General features: G+C 43.3%; 1 protein-coding gene across 8 annotated transcripts in view; it reads right to left on the reverse strand.

Annotated features, from left to right (window-relative positions):
• The window catches only part of PRDM10 (PR/SET domain 10), a 98,180-nt gene that overhangs the window by 74,997 nt on the left and 4,724 nt on the right, over positions 1 to 18,459 (reverse strand). The window lies entirely within an intron of this gene.

Genomic DNA, 18,459 nt, shown 5'->3' on the forward strand with positions numbered 1-18,459 from the left:
ACTTTGGGAGGCCAAGGCAGGTGGATCATCTGAGGTTGGGAGTTCAAGACCAGCCTGACCAACATGGTGAAATCCCCTCTCTACTAAAAATATAAAATTAGCTGGGCATGGTGGTACATGCCTGTAATCTCAGCTACTCAGGAGGCTGAGGCAGGAGAATCACTTGAACCCAGGAGGTGGAGGTTGCAGTGAACCGAGATTGCACCATTGCACTCCACCAGGGGCAACAAGAGGGAAATTCTGTCTCAAAAAAAAAAAGAAGGCTAGGAGCAGTGGCTCACGCCTGCAATCCCAGCACTTTAGGAGGCTGAGGCAGGCAGATCACCTGAGGTCAGGAGTTCGACACCAGCCTGACCAACATGGAGAAATCCTGTCTCTACTAAAAATACAAAAAATTAGCCGGACGTTGTGATACATGCCTGTAGTCTCAGCTACTCAGGAGGCTAAGGCAAGAGAATCGCTTGAACCCAGGAGGCGGAGGTTGCAGTGAGCTGTAATTATGCCATTGCACTTCAGCCTGGGCAAAAAGAGCGAAACTCCATCTCAAAAAAAGAAAGAAAAAAAGAAAGCAGGGAAACCAGGCTTTCATAAAGGATTTCAAAATTTTTTTTTAAAAAGAAAAGCCGACCGGGCGCGGTGGCTCAAGCCTGTAATCCCAGCACTTTGGGAGGCCGAGGCGGGTGGATCACGAGGTCAAGAGATCGAGACCATCCTGGTCACCATGGTGAAACCCCGTCTCTACTAAAAATACAAAAAAATTAGCTGGGCATGGTGGTGCGTGCCTGTAATCCCGGCTACTCAGGAGGCTGAGGCAGGAGAATTGCCTGAACCCAGGAGGCGGAGGTTGCAGTGAGCCGAGATCGCACCATTGCACTCCAGCCTGGGTAACAAGAGCGAAACTCCGTCTCAAAAAAAAAAAGAAAAGCCAGTAAGCCTTTGATTAGGTTCCAAATAAAATTGGTTCACTTTTCAGTTAAGCCATTATGGATGTGGGATATTTCTACATAAACAGAGAAGTCTGGAGGTAAAGATGAAAGAAACGAGGCTATGATGATGCTGGGGCACTCCAGGCGTGTCTAGGGGCCACTCACATTGACCAGCTGTTGCAAATGTGGACCGTGAGGCATGCGATGGAGCTCTGGAAGCTCCAAGGTGCAGGACTCCTCCTCCAGATGATGTGAGCTTATGCCATTGAGTTAAAACTCCAGAGAAGCCTTCAGAGACTGGGCGAGCAATGGCAGGTACATTTCAGAGAAAGTCATGCTTCTGATATTATGAGACAGAGCTATCTGTTACAATCTAAAACCTAGTATGTAGCATGTCCTAAAGAAATGTTCCTGACTTGTCTCTGGTTGGCATCAAGGAAGATACTGTATAACCAGAAGAGAACTGAACTAAGGTTTTGAGGCTTCAAAACAAACCAACCGGGTGAGAAAACAGGATGACAGAAACAAGCCCAGCAGTGGAGCCCGTGGGCAGGTATGAGACGGTGACCTCCGCCAGCTTCTCCCTCTCCATGAGGTGTCCCTTTGCCCTGCCACTTCCCATGTAGAAATCTTCACACCAGGCAATAATGCCTCCTACTTTCCTTGTAGACAAAGGGCTGCAGAGACTATCAGCTCAAGGTTTCCCATCAGGTTGTGACATACCATTCTTCCTGCCCCAAAGAGGCATGCAAGCAAATCTTTCTTCATTTCCACCCAAGAAATGTGGACTTTTTCCTAATTCAATTAAGAACTTTCCATGTACCAAAAAAACAAAGACTGATCCTCCCATCCCATCTCAGAGTTTGTCAGTCAGGGCACCAGCAGGTGCTTCAAAGGGGCTCCTGCCATTCACTTAGACAGAGGAAACACGAGGCTGAGACACTTGCTGGGGGTCCTAGCCCGACAATCCTACATGAAAATCCTTGCAAGTTCAAAAGGAACCAACATTCAGTGTGAGTTCTAAAGAATTATAAACCTTGATGTTTGCCTTTTTCTTTTTATAAAGAATAGCAGCTGGTTGGCTGGTAAATGTGAAGGCAATTTCACAGAGAAATCTGCCAGGGGTCCTCTGTTATACCCTCATGAGATAGTAGGCGGGAACCTCAAAGCACCAGCGTGCATCACGTGCCTGCAAAAAAGGGTACAAATCCTAAGTGTCTGACCTGAGAGGAGCTCTCAGAGGAAATGCCTCTAGCTCGAGGAGCAGAACTCTGCTGACACCCGGAAGCTCCTGTGCCCTCTCCCCAGGGTACCCACCATCCTCCCCAGGATCCACTTAGCCTCTGGTGGGCTGCAGAGGGCAAGCAGCGCAGTCCAGGGCTCACCCGAGGCTGCTTTGCAGTCTTTCTGTAATACTCTCTGTCAGTCGGCTCCAGGGTTGCAAGGAAGACATCCTAGAGCTCCTCCTCCTTGGTGGGTCTTCTACTCCAGTTTCTATCTCCCCAGCAACTTGAAACTACCAAAAACTCTGTTCTTCTATCCCGCTGTGTTTGACTTCTTTTTTTGACCACCACAGCCTCGTAAGCAGAGCCCTCGAGGAGAAACCAGTGCTGGACTTGAGGCTCCCATTCCCGTCCCTTCCCCACCTCGGACTCCACCCCTCCTGTGCTGACTGCCTTCCCAGCCCTTCACGCCCCATCCTTTACCTCCTCTGCCCCAGGAGATTGCCTGGAACTCTGCAGGCTTCTCTGCCTCTCAGCAGCCCCTTCCAACCTTCAATTTCTTAGGCACATGACCCCTAACTAAAACTGTTGATTTTACTTCCTAGTGGAATTCCATTCCCAGGGAAATGTAAATTAAAGCCACAATGAGATGCCACTTTAGGCATAGTAGGCTGGCTTGAATCAGTAAGTCAGATAAATGTGGCCAGGATGTGCTGAGATCAGAGCCTCACAGGCTGCTGGTGGGAATGTAAAGGGTGCAACCACTTTGGAAAACGATCTGGCAGTTTCTGGAACAATTAAACATCATAGAGTTACTGTATAACCAAGCAATTCCACTGCTAGATACAGACCCTAGAGCAAGAAAAACATGTATCCACACAAACACTTAAACACAAAATTTATATTAGTGTTATTCATCATAGCCAAAACGCGGAAACAACCCAAATGCACATTAATGCAGGACTGTCCAAGCCCCGGACCGCACACAGGTACCAGTCCTACGGCCTGTTAGTACAACAGCAGCATTAGATTCTCACAGGAGCAGGAACCCTGCTACGAACTGTGTGTGTGAGGGATCAAGGTGCTCACTCCTTTTGAGAATCTAACTAATGTCTGATGACCTGAGGCATTAGAGTCTCAGCTTCATCCCAAAACCACCCCCAACCCCTTGTCCATGGAAAAACTGTCTCCCACAAAACAAGCCCCCAGTTGGGGACCACTGCATTAATAAACAAAATGTGGTATATCCATACAATGGAATATTTATTATTTGACCACAATAAAGGAACAAAGTATTAATTCATACTCCAACGTAACTGAACTTTGAAATATTATGCTAAGTGAAAGAAGCCAGTCATAAAAGACCACGTGTTATATTTTTTAAGTCCAAAAGAGGAAAATCTATAAAGACTCGAAGATTAGTGATTTCTTAGGGTCAGGAGAGGAGGGGAAGATGGAGAGATAGCTAAGAGGTATGATGTTTCTTTTTTTCAGAACAGAGTTTCACTCTTGTTGCCCAGGCTGGAGTGCAATGGTGCCATCTTGGCTCACTGCAACCTCCACCTCCTGGGTTCAAGTGATTCTCCTGCCTCAGCCTCCCAAGCAGCTGGGATTACAGACATGCCCACCACGCCCATCTAGTTTTGTATTTTTAGTGCAGATGGGGTTTCACCATGTTGGTCAGGCTGGTCTCAAACTGCTGACCTCAGGAGATCCACCTGCCTGGGCCTTCCAAAGTGCCGGGATTATAGGCGTGAGCCACTGTGCCCGGCCTGTGATGTTTCTTTTTGAGGTGATGAAAATGTTTCAGAATTGTTTGTGATGATGGTTGTACATATCTCTAAGTATGCTAAAAACCGGTGAATCGGGGAAAAATTCTGACATTACAGAATTATTTGAAATAAAAAGTAAAAGTTACTCTCTCCCACCCCAACCCATTCCCTAGATATTGCCATTGCTGATGTTTTAGTGTCTGTCTTTCCACCGTTCTATCACATAGAAACACAACACATATAAACTAGCTGTCTTTACACATACATGTACTCATGCAGAAATGTAACCATACTTTTTCTCCATTATCTTATATGTAGAAATATACTTTAACTTAACAATAAGCTGCGGACACCTTTTCAGACACTGAAAGTATCTGCAGTAATTTAATTGCTTTCAATGTGATAGATGTGCCAGTCATTTATTTAAATATTCCCTTGATGGGCCAGCTGTAGTGGCTCACGCCAGCAATCTCAGCACTTTGGGAGGTGGGTGGATCACTGGACATCAGGAGTTCAAGACCAGCCTGGTCAACATGGCAAAACCCCATCTCTACCAGAAATACAAAAATTGGCTGGGCGTGGTGGTGGGCACCTGTAATCCCAGCTATTCAGGAGGCTGAGACAGAAGAATAGCTTGAACCTGGGAGGCAGAGGTTGCAGTGAGCCAAGATTGCCCCACTGCACTCCAGCCTAGGCAACAAGAGCAAAATTCCGTCTCAAAAAACATATAATAAATAAATATTCCCCTGAGAGAAATTTTATTTTTTATCCTCATTAAAAAAATTATAAAATATGGCCAGGTGTGGTGGCTCACAGCTGCAATTCCAGCACTTTGGGAGGCCAAGGCTGGTGAATCACTTGAGTTTAGGAATTCAAAACCAGATTGAGCAAGATAACGAAACCCCATCTCTACAAAAAATACAGAAGTTTAGCTGGCTGTGGTGGCATGTGCCTGTGATTCCAGCTACTCTGGAGGCTGAGGTGGGAGGATTGCTTGAACCTGGGAGGTCAAGGTTGCAGTGAGCTGTGATGGTGCCTCTGCACTTAGCCTAAGCAACAGAGCAAAACCCTGTCTCAAAAAAATGTGTGTGTGTGTGTGTGTGTATATATATATATACAGGAAGCCTTGACTGCATCTGCACTTTGATTTATGTCTCCCTGTTGCTTGTTTGCACATCACCCTATACCTTTCCTTCAGAGATGTTTTTGCAAATGTAATTACAGTCAGCCCTTGTTTCCATGAGTTCCAAACCCACAGATTCAACCAATCACAGATGAAAAATACAGTATTTTCTTATTTCCACCAGATGTAGAACCTGGTGGGCTGGCTGCATTCAACTATATATATATATAGACATGTATTTAATTATTTATGATGTAGATAGATACCTATACATTCACACATAAAGAAATGTCTTAGGAAAGAGTCACCAAAGTGTTAACCATGGTTACCTCTGAAAAGTTAAATCTGAGTAACTTTACATCTTTTTAACTTTTGATGTTTTCTGAATACTTTTCAATAGTATTCAAGTTGTATTTTTTTAATAATCAAAAAGCTATTTTTAGCCAGGAGAGGTGGCTCATGCCTGTAATCCCAGAACTTTGGGAGGCTTAGGTGGGAAGATCACTCGAGCTCAGGAGTTTGAGATCAGGCTGGGCAACATAGCAATGGGATTCTCCCACTCAGGAGGCTGGGGTAGGACTGTGTCTGGCATGTTGGAGGAACAGTGAGGGGGTCCCTGTGGCTTGAGCAGAGTGAGGAGTGGGAGAGAGGGAGGAGGGAAGGACACCAGGTTGGGCAGGTCCTGCGGGCCTTGGGGAGGTGGGGGAAGTTAAGCACTTTATCTTTTAACATAAGCGTGATGGGAAGCAGGGAAGAAACAGTCCAATTAAAGTTTTTGCATTTCTTTTAATTTTTGACACAGAGTCTCACTGTGTCACCCAGGTGGGAGTGCAGTGGCCTCATCTCTGCTCACTGCAACCTCTGCCCCCCAGGTTCAAGTGATTCTCCTGCCTCAGTCTCCCGAGTAGCTGGGATTTCAGGTGCTCACCACCTCACTTGGCTAATTTTTTGTATTTTTAGTAGAGTCAAAGTTTCACCATGTTGGCCAGACTGGTCTCAAACTTCTGACTTCAGGTGATCCACCCACCTCTGCCTCCCAAAGGGCTGGGATTACAAGTGTGAGGCACTGTACCTGGTCTGAAAATATATTTTTATTTTGACAAAATATTATACTGTAATTATTCATTCCTAGTGATCTAATCTTTCCAGAGTTCGCTTAGTGTATATAGGGGAGGAGAAGGTTTCAGATGGAATAGATTAATGCATTCCTCCGAGTGAAACTGAAGAGACCTTCATTCCCACTTTCTGAGTATGGCACTAGACTAAACTACGAGAAGAACATAATCCTCAAGGTAGCCTAGAGTAAAGCAACATAAACATTGTTACTGAATTAGCTTCTGAAGCCCATCATTATGTGACCCTCCTGTGACCACTTTCCTCCCACTGACATCAGAGGGAACCCTACGTGGGTGCTGCTGGGTCTCCCTTTAAATTCAGAACCACTGATTTCAAAGGAGCATTGAACATTGGCTCCCACGCCTATTCTGCCTTGGAATTAACTTTGGATTTTCATCTCCAAAAAGGGCTACTCCTTTCCCTTCCCATTTCTCTTAGGCTTCCCTCCACTAACTATCCTGACTCCAGCTGATGCCTCAGGCTTCCCTGGGAAAAGGGAGCCACTCAGGCAGGTATTCTCTCAGCTCCCACACCAGCGCCCCGCCCTCACTGCACTCACTGCTCCTCCCGGGACAATGGAGGTGGGCTTTCCACCTGGGCGGCTGGTGCCAGGACTTCTGGGACCCTCCGGGCCTTCTCTGCGCACCAGATAACATGTGCTAGAATCTCCTATCTTAATTAAAATAAAAAAGTGTGCACTTTTCTAGACTTATATTTCAAAGAAATCTTTACATTAAATGAAACCTTCCCTTGAGCCCGAGTTCCCGCTCACCTACCCGCCACCTTTCTGCTCTTCCCTGCATGCACTGAGACTTTGCAGTGAGGCCTGCAGTCTAGCCCCATGGCCTCACCCGCTCCCTGCCTCAGCCTCGGTCCACCCTACTCAGGCTTCTATCCCCACCACTCCCTGAGACAGCACGTTCTAGAGTGTCAACTGCAAAATCCAGGGTTCCCCCACAGCTCCCACCCTCCCTGACCTCACATGGCACTCACAGCCTCTGCAAATCTCTTCCCTTCAGTTCCTGATACTACGCCTTCCTGATTTTTCCCTAGCAACGCCTCTGCAAACTCCTCTGGTGGCTGGACCTCCACAGGCTGTGCTGCTGGGCTCCCTTGGGTCCTCCTTCTTGTTTTTGGCTTCATACTCTCCTTCCGCTCATCCAGCCTTTAGGGTGGCAACAGCTGTCTCCTCTGCTGGGATGCTTTCTCCGCCACTGTCCACCACTTATCTCCTTCTCAATCTCTAGATCTCAGGGTCAATGCTACCCCTCAGTAGGCTTTTTTGATCATCCTTTCTCATGGGATTCTGTTGTAATGCTCTGCAAAGCATTTACCATCAGTTAGGCAAATTCAGGATGTGTGTACTACCTGTCCTCCCACTGGAAGGCAGCTGCAGGAGCATCACCTCACTGGAGCTGATGAGGGAGTGTCCCCAGCACCTGAAGCCATAACTGGCCCAGGAGATCTTCTGGAACGAATGTAGTGCAGTCTTCTGCTTAGGAGGCAATTTGTTACTTCCCAAAAACCCTCTTAGGATGAATTCTTATAAACAAACAAAAAAAAAGCATTGCCATTAAATATAATGGTATTTAACTGCTTCTTCCACTGCTAAGAAAGTGTCTGTGTGTGTATTAAAACGTGTGTGTGTGTGTGTGTGTGTGTGTGTGTGTATAAATGTTTATAACCAAATTTTTTTTTGAGATGGAGTCTCACTTTATCAGCAGGCTGGAGCACAGTGACATGATCTCAGCTCACTGCAACCTCCACCTCCTGGGTTCAAGAGATTCTCCTGCCTCAGCCGCCCAAGTAGCTGTGACTACAGGCGCGTGCCACCATGCCCAGCTAATTTTCACCATCTTGGCCAGGATGGTCTCAATCTCTTGACCTCGTGATCCACCCACCTAGGCCTCCCAAAGTGCTGGGATTACAGGTGTGAGCCACCGCACCCGGCCTATAACTGAATTTTAATGAGCTGAAAAGAAAAAACACTATTGGGGGAATATGCAATTGATAGATGACATGATCTGGTACAATACAGCTGTCAAGGTACATAGAACCCAGCTGCTCCAAAGCCATACAAAATCAAAATAAGTCTTTTTGAAAGCAAAGAATACACTGTAAGTGAAATATGCTATTGGGCCAGGCATGGTGGCTCATGCCTGTAACCCTAGCACTTTGGGAGGTCGAAGCGGGAGGATTGCTTGAATTCAAAAGTTTCAGACCAGCCTGGGCAAAAGGGCAAAACCCCGTCTCTACAAAAAATTAACCAGGCATGGTGGCATGTGTCTGTTCCAGCTACTTTGGAGATTGAGGTGAGAGGATCACTTGAGCTTGGGAGGAAGTTTCCCAGTGAGCTGAGATTGTACCACTGCACTCCAGCCTGGGTGACAGAGCCAAACCCTGACTCAATCAATCAATCAATCAATCAATAAAATAGAGTAATAAAAGAAATTCTTTAAGAAGTCCAATTCTTATAACCCTAGCTATAGATCCTGAGGTTTGTATACACTGTCTGAATATTTTTCTATTTATGAGCTGTGACCCTCCCACACCAGCACTGCAAGATCAGTCCCAATGCTTCCATTTCCTGTGTACACAGAGGTGTTGGGCTCCTGGTGGGTAACAGCAGGCTCAAGGTGGCATGGCATAGTCTGGGGAGTGTGGTTCTGGGACCAGAATGTAGATCTTCTCCTCACCCTGTGCCTCCAAACTGTATTAACTAATGGAGGGGGCGGAGGCTTAGGAAGGCAACGAGAATGGTTGGAAATCACACATAGTGCTCCCTTGTGTGGCGGGCTGTGACAAGTCCTTATGTCATAGCTGGTGTCTTAATGTGACCTTCTAGCAGCCTGCTACTGACCAGACTTCTCCCCACCTCTAATGATGTTGCCTGAATTTGGTTTGCTTTTTTTTTTTTTTTTTTTGAGACAGGGTCTTGCTCTGTCACCCAGGCTGGAGAGCAGTGGCACAATCTTGGCTCACTTGGAACCTCTGCCTCCCAGGTTCAAACAACTGAACCTCAGACACACAAGTAGCTGGGACCACAGGTGTGCGCCACCATACCCAGCTAATTTTTTTGTATTTTTAGTAGAGATGGGGTTTTGCCATGTTGGCTGGGCTGGTCTCGAACTCCTGGCCTTAAGGGATCCACCTGCCTAGGTCTCCCAAAGTGCTGGGATTGTAGGCATGAGCCACTGCGTCAAGCCTGCTGCATCACTTTGAGTGGAGGACAACAGAGCTCTAGGGTCGGGGGCCTGGATTGAGACTCCTCAGGGGCCAGCTAAAGCTCTATGACCCAGGTGAGTGAAGTTACTTCTCAAGGTGTCATGACTTCATCTATAACATGGTTACAGCTGTATCAATAGTTCCAATTCCCTAGGGTAGAACTATGAAATAAATAAAATCCGCGTGCAAATGAAAACCCATGGAAAGTGCTTGACACCACACCTGGCCCGCAGAACACTCAAAAATGCTCATTGTTGTGGTTTTTGTATTTATTAATATATCCTTATTAATTCACCCTAACAGTTCATGTTCATTCCCAGGGTTAAAAAGAATGAAAATAAGCACCTCAGCTTCACATCTGCTATTGTGTAGGCAAAATATACCTGAAATTCAAATCACACAGATTATAAACTCTCCACTAATAGAAAAGGTTTGTCCAGCTAAGAAAAGTTACAATGTATTATAGCTTCAGAATCATACTTTTATGGCCTCAATTTCAGCACAGTATTAATCTGTCTCCTTTATTGTTTGGAGAGCTCCAAACCCAACACGAGGTAACAGCTTTCATGCCATGTCAACAAACTACACAAAACTGCCTTTATTAATGATACTCTGGTTTCTATTATGCTTACTTTTGTAGTGCATTTTCATTTTCTCAATTTCATTCAAAATTCTAATACGGCAACAGATAATAACCAGTGTGGGTGAGGATGAGCAGAAACTGGAACCCTCATGCACTACTGGTGAAAATGTAAAACACTGCTACCAATAGGGAAAACAGCCCAGCAATTCCACAGAAGGCTAAACACAGACACACCAAATGACTCAGCAATTCCTCATCAAGGTGTAATAAACCCAAGAGAAATAAAAGCATATATCCCTAAAAAAACTTGTACATGAAGGTTTACAGTGACATTATTCATAACAGCTAAGAAATGGAAATGATCCAAATATCCATCGACTGAAGAACAGATAAATAAAATGTGGTATATCCATATAACAAGATATTATTTGACCATAAAAAGGAATGAAGAACTGATACATGCCACAACATGGATGAATCCTGAGAACATTACACTAAGCGAAAGAAGCTAGTCGCAAAGGAATACACACTGAATGATTCCATTTATGCAAAATATTACATGAAATATTAATTTGCAGAATAAGCAAATTAATAGACACAAAAAATAAACAGTGGTTGCCTAGGGCTTAGGAGGAGATAGAATAATCAATGGTGACAACTATATGGTTCAGGGTTTCTTTTGGAGGTTATAAAAATGTCCTAGGTTTCTTTTGGAGGTTATAAAAATGTCCTAAAATTGACTGTGGTGACAGCGACAGCTGCACAACTCCGTGAATGTATTAAAGCCACTGAATTGTACACTTCACTTTTAAATTAAAAGAAATTTTTTATCTATCTATTTATTTATTTTGAGACCAGGTTATAAGATTGGTTAATTTTTGTATTACAGGTAGAGATGGGTTTCACCATGTTGCCCAGGCTGGTCTCGAGCAATTCACCTGCCTCAGCATCCTGAAGTGCTAGGATGACAGGCGTGAACCACCGCACTTGGCTGAATCATGTACATTTTAAATATGTGAATTGTATGATATGTAAATTTTACTTCAATAAAGCTGTTCTTAGAAAAAAAAAGATGGAAGTTAAGTCGAGGCAAACTTTCTAGAAAATTCCAGAGGCAAGAGAAATTGAGGCCATGCTTAGGGACAAGTAACTATGAGAGAGACAAGCCTCTAACAGTAATAAGGATGGGACTATAAAAGACCACAGAGGAATGGAAGAATTTAAACTTTATTTAATTGGTCTAAAGTTCCCACAGTTCATGAACTGGTTGTACCAGAGTAACAAAGAAAGCTAGGTGAAAGACAAATTCCAGGCTGGCACAGTGACTCACATCTGCAATCCCAGCACTTTGAGACGCGGAAGTGGAAGGATCGCTTAAGCCCAGGAGTTCGAGGTTGCAGTGAGCTGTGATCATGCCACTGCACTCCACCTGGGCAACATCCAGACTCTGTCTCTGGGTTTCTGAGATGGGGTGTTGGGGGTGTGGGGGGGAGTGGGAATCATTAAGCATCTATGTTTCTCAGCTATGAATAATGAATTTAGAAAGCTCCCAGCACACATCCTCCAGTTCCCTTCTGAACAGCGGTATTTGGTCACAAGACAGCTGGTGGAAGGTACAGATACAATGTAAGGCCCTGTTTCACCCATGCACCCAACACTAACTGGTCCCCATATCGCAAGCTCTTTGGTCGAATCAGCCAGAGCAGTAATTAGGAGACTTTCAGGTGGTTCTTTTTCAGCCTGAAAAGCCTTCCTTACAGATGGTTCTGGGTGGTATCTATGACTCAACAAATCACAAACCCAAGTTGTTAGGATAAACTCCTGGTTAATGTATAAGGCACAGTCTCAAGTAGTGAGCTGTTTTCTCAATAAACCCATGTGCTTTAAAATGTTTTAACTAGGGAAAACTTTTTAACTTATTAAAATTACTTAGAGGAAAATCATTCTAGAGAATAATTTTCATAATTTAACACTACAGTATGTAATATAAAACAGTGTAATAACTACTTGTTCACTCTGCAACTCCTGAAACACATAGTTTTTAGTAAAAATAGACTGAACCATGACTCAGACACAAGAGTAAGAAGAAAACTGAGGCCAGGCATGGTGGCTCACTCCTGTAATTCCGGCACTTTGGGAGAACAAGGCAGGCAGATCACCTGAGGTTAGGAGTTCAAGACCAGCCTGATTAACATGGTGAAACCTTGTCTCTACTAAAAATACAAAAATTAGCTGGGCATGGTGGTGCATGCTTGTAATCCTAGCTCCTCCGGAGGCTGAAACAGAATTGCTTGAACCCAGGAGGTGGAGGTTGCAGTGAGCCAAGATTGTGCCATTGCACTCTGGCCTGGGTGACAGAGTGAGACTCCATCTCAAAAAAAAAAAAAAAAAAAAAGCAGCCGGGTGCGGTGGCTCACGCCTGTAATCCCAGCACTTTGGGAGGCTGAGGCAGGTGGATCACGAGGTCAAGAGATCGAGACCATCCTGATCAACATGGTGAAACCCCGTCTCTACTAAAAATACAAAAAATCAGCTGGGCACGGTGGTGCGTGCCTGTAATCCCAGCTACTCAGGAGGCTGAGGCAGGAAAATTGTCTGAACCCAGGAGGCGGAGGTTGTGGTGAGCCGAGATCGCGCCATTGCACTCCAGCCTGGGTAACAAGAGCGAAACTCCGTCTCAAAAAAAATGCAGAAATAAAAACTATGTGATTAGGATTTTTTTCCACAGGAGACACAAAATAGAAGCATTCCTGTTTTGAAATCTTTGCCATAATTCTTTGTAAACGTTTTCACTCAGGTGTACCTACAATATGTTAGCTTCATTTGCAAATTCCCTGAAGGAATTAAAGACCACAAAAATAGAACCCTTTAACAGATGCAGCTCTTTATTTTCAAAACCAGCATAATCATATTCCACCTGATTCAAAATGCATTCTGTGGAAATTCAATGTTACTTAAGTAAACAGCTAATAGAACAGTAATAATTACAGCTACAGCCATTTACCGAGCACCTGTCCCATGTCAGGCACTGGCAGATGTCCTTTAAATACCTGATCTCAATTAATCCTCACCACAACCAAGAATGGTTACTTCTCCAAGGTCACAGGGCTGATAAGTGGAATTTAAGCCCAGGTTCCTTTTACTAGGAAGCTTGAAGCTCTTTCACCTCTCTGCCACAACAGCTTTCATCCTAGGCAAAGTGGCCAGGACCCGAGCATGGTTTCCACCTGCTGCTGTCGCCATAGTCTCCCACCAGGTTAGACTTGATCTCAAGAGAACCAGAGGAAGTTGTAATTCACTACACCCACAAACAGATTTAATTGAGCAAATTACTCAACAGCGAGAGTTGAGGTAACTACAAAGCCATGATGAAGGGTTCGCATTATAAGAATTCAAATAGTTTTTAAAACACAAGAATACTCATTAATTGCCTATTCTGTTTCCAGCATTGTTTTAAAAATTGAGGAAGACATTGGATGGAGTATTTAAATATTCAACAGAGAAGGAAAATATAAATAACATTTATTCACTGTTGTTCCAGAAACAAAGTTCCCTGTGTGTTCAGAACATGACATAGCAATCCTGAAATATTACTTGAATCAACACCATAAAAACAAATCACTCCAAATATTTTTTCTAGTTCTCTCAGGCATATGCGTTTCTGATATTGACATTGCTGGGCACTGGAGTATGCATATTTTGGACTTTCTTGATAAAACTGTTTTCCAAAGTAGTCATGTGAATTTGTATCTGTACCAGCCATCTATGAAAGTCTCTACTGTTCAACATCCAACTTTAATTGAGGTGTACAGTGTTCTGGCACTGTGGCTGAAATTTGCATTTCCTTGATTATTAACAAGGTTGAACACCTTTTCATGTTTGTTAGACATTTGGATTTCTCCTTTTCTGAAGTGCCTGTTCAAGACTTTTGCCCATTATTCTGTTAGTGCCTGTAGCATCTTGTTTAAGAAATGCCTCTGTACACTGAGGTCATGCGTATCTTCTCCTGTATTAATTCTAAAAGTGTTATTGTTTTGCCTGCCTTTCTGCTGTACCTCCAGGTCATAAATCAAGTGTCTGGCTATGCATGATACTATATCTGGACTCTATATGGTGTTCTAATGGTCTATCATTATTAGTCTGTCCAGTGCCAATATTACACTACCTTAATTATTATATCTCTTCTTGATCTCTAGTAGAGAAGTTTTCCTAACTTTTCTTTTTCAAGAGTATTTTGCCTTTTCTGGGGCCTTCACAAATGTTTTAGAATCAACTTGTCTAATTTTTTTTAATGTGGGATTACATTAGAGCTATAAATCAGTTTCCAGAGAATTGACATATTTACAATATTCAATCTTCCACTCCTTGAGCCACTGTGCTCTCCATTTATTTAGTTTTTCTTTAAAGCCCCTCAATAAAGTTTTAGAATTTTCTATATCTGCTACAGTTTATTTAAAATCATGAATCTGAAAAAAGTATATTTTAAAAATAACACATGCCATAATTTTTCGTGAGATACCTAGAACTTGGGATAAGTATACATAAGTGTGAAAATAAGCTGCTGGGCGTGGTGGCTCACGCCTGTCATCCTACTACATTGGGAAGCCAAGGTGGGAGGTCAGAAGTTCGAGACCAGCGTGGTCACAAGACCCGAGGTCAGAAATTTGAGACCAGCCTAGCCAACATGGAAAAACCCTGTCTCTACTAAAAAAATACAAAAATTAGCCAGGCGTGGTGGTGGACACCTGTAATCCCAGCTACTCAGGAGGCTGAGGCAGAAAGAACTGCTTGAACTCAGGAGGCGGAGGTTGCAATGAGCCAAGTTCGCACCACTTCACTCCAGCCTGGGTGACAGAGAGTGACTCCATCTCAAGAAAAAAAAAAAAGAAAGAAAATAAACTGGTGGTGGTGGTTTGCACCTGTAACACCAGCTACTTGGTAGGCTGAGACGGGAGGACTGCTTGAGCACAGAAGTTAGAGACCAGCTTGAGCAACACAGTGAGACACTGTCTCTAAAAAAATATTAAGAATATTAAAAAGTTAACATAGGGCCGGGCACAGTGGCTCACTCCTGTAATCCCAGCACTTTGGGAGAACAAGGCAGGCAGATCACCTGAGGTCAGGAGTTCAAGACCAATCTGATCAACATGGAGAAACCCTGTCTCTACTAAAAATACAAAATTAGACAGGCATGGTGGCACATGCCTGTGATCCCAGCTGCTCAGGAGGCTGAGGCAGGAGAATCGCTTGAACCCAGGAGGTGGAGCAACAAGAGTGAAACTCCATCTCAAAAAAAAAAAGTTAACATAAACTTTCTTAAAATGTTTAAGTGAAACAAAGTTCATCAAAGTCCAATTACTACTACATAATTTCATTTTACTTCTAGAATTACTGTTTTGTAGTTATGTAATATCTCACTTCCACAGGACTAAAGTACTTGAGAGAACTTGCATGTCACATAAAATGGCGTCCTAAATATTAACCATTCATGGGTCCTTATATTTATCAAGTGATGAAATACTTACACGATCCAGAATAATTTTCAATTCATCAACTTCAAGAGAAAAAGAATAAAGAAGAAGAAGAAATGATGGGAGACACTGAAACCTTATTAATATACATCCCCCTGCCTGGGGCTGAGGATCCAGACCCTTCTCCCATTCGCTCTGAGCCCTGTCTCCTACTTGTGTAATTCCCTAACCCTCTCTACCTACTTTCTCTCCTTTGCAAAATTGGACATGGTCCTGTCAGTGTTCTGTGTTAAGGACTAAATGTAAACAAGTGTCTTGGAGAGGACAGTTAAAAAGTCAAACAAAGAGCAATAATTAAGAGTAATAGCTAGTCCCCATTAGAAGGGCACTCTATTAAGACAGCCTGTAATCATGGTTTGTGGAAGGACTGAAAAAACCCCCAATAAACTGGCCTCAAAATCTTCAAGCAATCCTAAGAACAATGGTAGAATTTGCATACAAAAATAAGAATCTTGGGAGAAAAAAAAAGGGAGGGAGGGGATGGGAGCAGTAATTCCAGCACTTTGGGAGGCCGAGGCAGGCAGATCATCTGAGGTCAGGAATTTGAGACCAGCCTGGCCAACATGGTGAAACCCCGTCTCTACTAAAAATACAAAAATTAGCTGGGTGTGGTGGCTCCTGTAATCCCAGCTACTCAGGAGGCTGAGGTAGGAGAATCCCTTGAACCCAGGAGGCAGAGGTTGCTGAGCCGAGATCGCACCACAGCACTCCAGCCTGGGCAACAGGGTGAGACTCCGTTTCAAAAAAAAAAAAAAAAAAAGTAAAAATAAAAAAAAAATTTTAAAAGGGAGAAAAACTTTACAAACAACTTCAAGTATTTTAATTCACTCAGTTATCCCTCAAAACATTTTAGAATCCAGTAGGTAAAAGGCACGCATTTATGCTGCATTCTACATAAGGGGGCTAAAAATCACCTGTAGCTTCCAGAAATTTAAAATCTGTTTAGGAAGCAAGAAACAAGCACAAATAATTGCAGTACAATACAAAGTAAGCATTCAGTAAACATTACTGTTACTACACAGCAGTACAGAAATCCTGCAGGATCTTCAGGGACAAAAAGGCTTTCTTTCAAATGAGATGGTCTCAAGGCTCCAACAGGGCAGTGTGGAGTCAGCGTGCTCTGGCACAGGTGATAGTGAGCCCTAGCCCGTGGATGGCCAACACCTGTTTTTGTGCAGCCTATGCACTAAGAATGGTTTTCACATTTTAAAATATTTGAAAAGACTCAAAATAATAATAATATTTCCTGACACAGGAAAGTTATATTAATTGAAACTTCAAGGTCCAAAATAGTTTGCTAGGAATAGAGCCATGCTTTCACACTCCATGGCAAAGGGGAATCGTTTTGACAGAGGCCATAGGGCCCACAAAGCCAAAAACATTTACTACCTGGTCCTTTAAAAAAAAAGTTTTCCAGCCACTGCTCTTTAGCAGGATGGACAGGATTCTGGCAGGCAGAACTAGGAGAGGAGGGGAGGGAAGAGAGAGAGGAACAAACATTCCACTTGGGAAAGGAAGGCGTGACAGCACAGAGAGAAAATCCCAAATATTTAAGGAACAGTGGGAAGACCAGTTTGGCTGAAATGGGGGTTCCAAAAGAGATAAACAATTTTTGAACATTTAGCACTGCGTGCTTTGTTATTGAGCCATTTATACAATTGTGCTGAGTGATTAACAGGCATCCTCCCTCAGAATCTATGAGGTTGAATACTATCACTATCCCTAGTAATATTAAGAAACTAGTTTTGATAAGAAAACCAAGGCTTACAGAAGTAAATCGCCCAAGATCACAGACAGCAAGCTGAACACAGCAGCGAATCTCTTTGCCCCTGAGGCCATGCTGTGAATACTACACCATATCAAATCTCCACACAGGGCAGTAAAAGGAAAGGCATCAACAAAGGCAGGTTAGGGCCAAACTGTCAATGTTTACAAACGTGGAAGTAAAAAAATATATGGATTTTATATGTAGGTTTTTTCCAAATGTGTTTTAAAAAGGGCAGTTCTTCCAACTGGGTGTGGTGGCTCACATCTGTAATCCCAGCACTTTGGGAGGCAGAGACTGGTGGGTCGCTTGAGCCACGGGAGTTCCAGACTAGCCTGGGCAATGTGGCAAACCCCATCTCTACAAAAAATACAAAAATTAGCCAGGCATGGTGGTGCACACCTGTACTCCCAGCTACTCCAGAGGCCAAGGTTGGAGGATTATTTGAGCATGGGAAGTCAAGGCTGCAGTGAGCTGTGATAGCACCACTGCACTCCAGCATGGGTGACAGAATGTGGGCCTATCTCAAAAAAAAAAAAAAAAAAGACAGTTCTTCCATGAGCTGGTCCAAAGGGTTTCCTCCACCTTTAGAATCAAAGTATTATGGTATTTTTCTAAATCACAGGAGAAAAAAATGTAAGTTCAGTGTTCTCAATTTCAGGTTTCTCTTAAACATTTGAAAAATGGTGAATTATAAAAATCAGTGTGTAACAGGCCAAGTTTGGGAAAATTTAGCTGATTATGCTTAGCTCAACTTTTTTTAATGAATTATGTGTTTACCGATGTCATTTTATTATTTCAAATTCTAGTGATCCACTGAATACATTAATTCAATAACAGTTAACTCAATTATCTGGAAGTGGTTTTGAGATTAAGATATTCTTCAAAATAATAATCATGCTTTTGTGAGAGCTATCATAAGCACTAAAAAAACAGCCATCTACATACTAGCAGTATCTATTCATTCAAATTATAGAAACCAAAAACAATACATCTTAATGTCACCCAGAAACACCCTATCCCTAGCAGACTAAGGCTGCATTGTTCAAAGAAACATGCAAGCCACATACACAATTTAAAATGTTCTAGTATATACATTTTTTTTTTTGAGACAGAGTTTCACTCAGCAGTGCAATGGTGGGATCTCAGCTCACCACAACCTCCACCTTCCAGGTTCAAGTGATTCTCCTACCTC

This window comes from Callithrix jacchus, chromosome 10, assembly GCF_049354715.1.
Source record: "Callithrix jacchus isolate 240 chromosome 10, calJac240_pri, whole genome shotgun sequence".
NCBI lineage: Eukaryota > Metazoa > Chordata > Mammalia > Primates > Cebidae > Callithrix > Callithrix jacchus.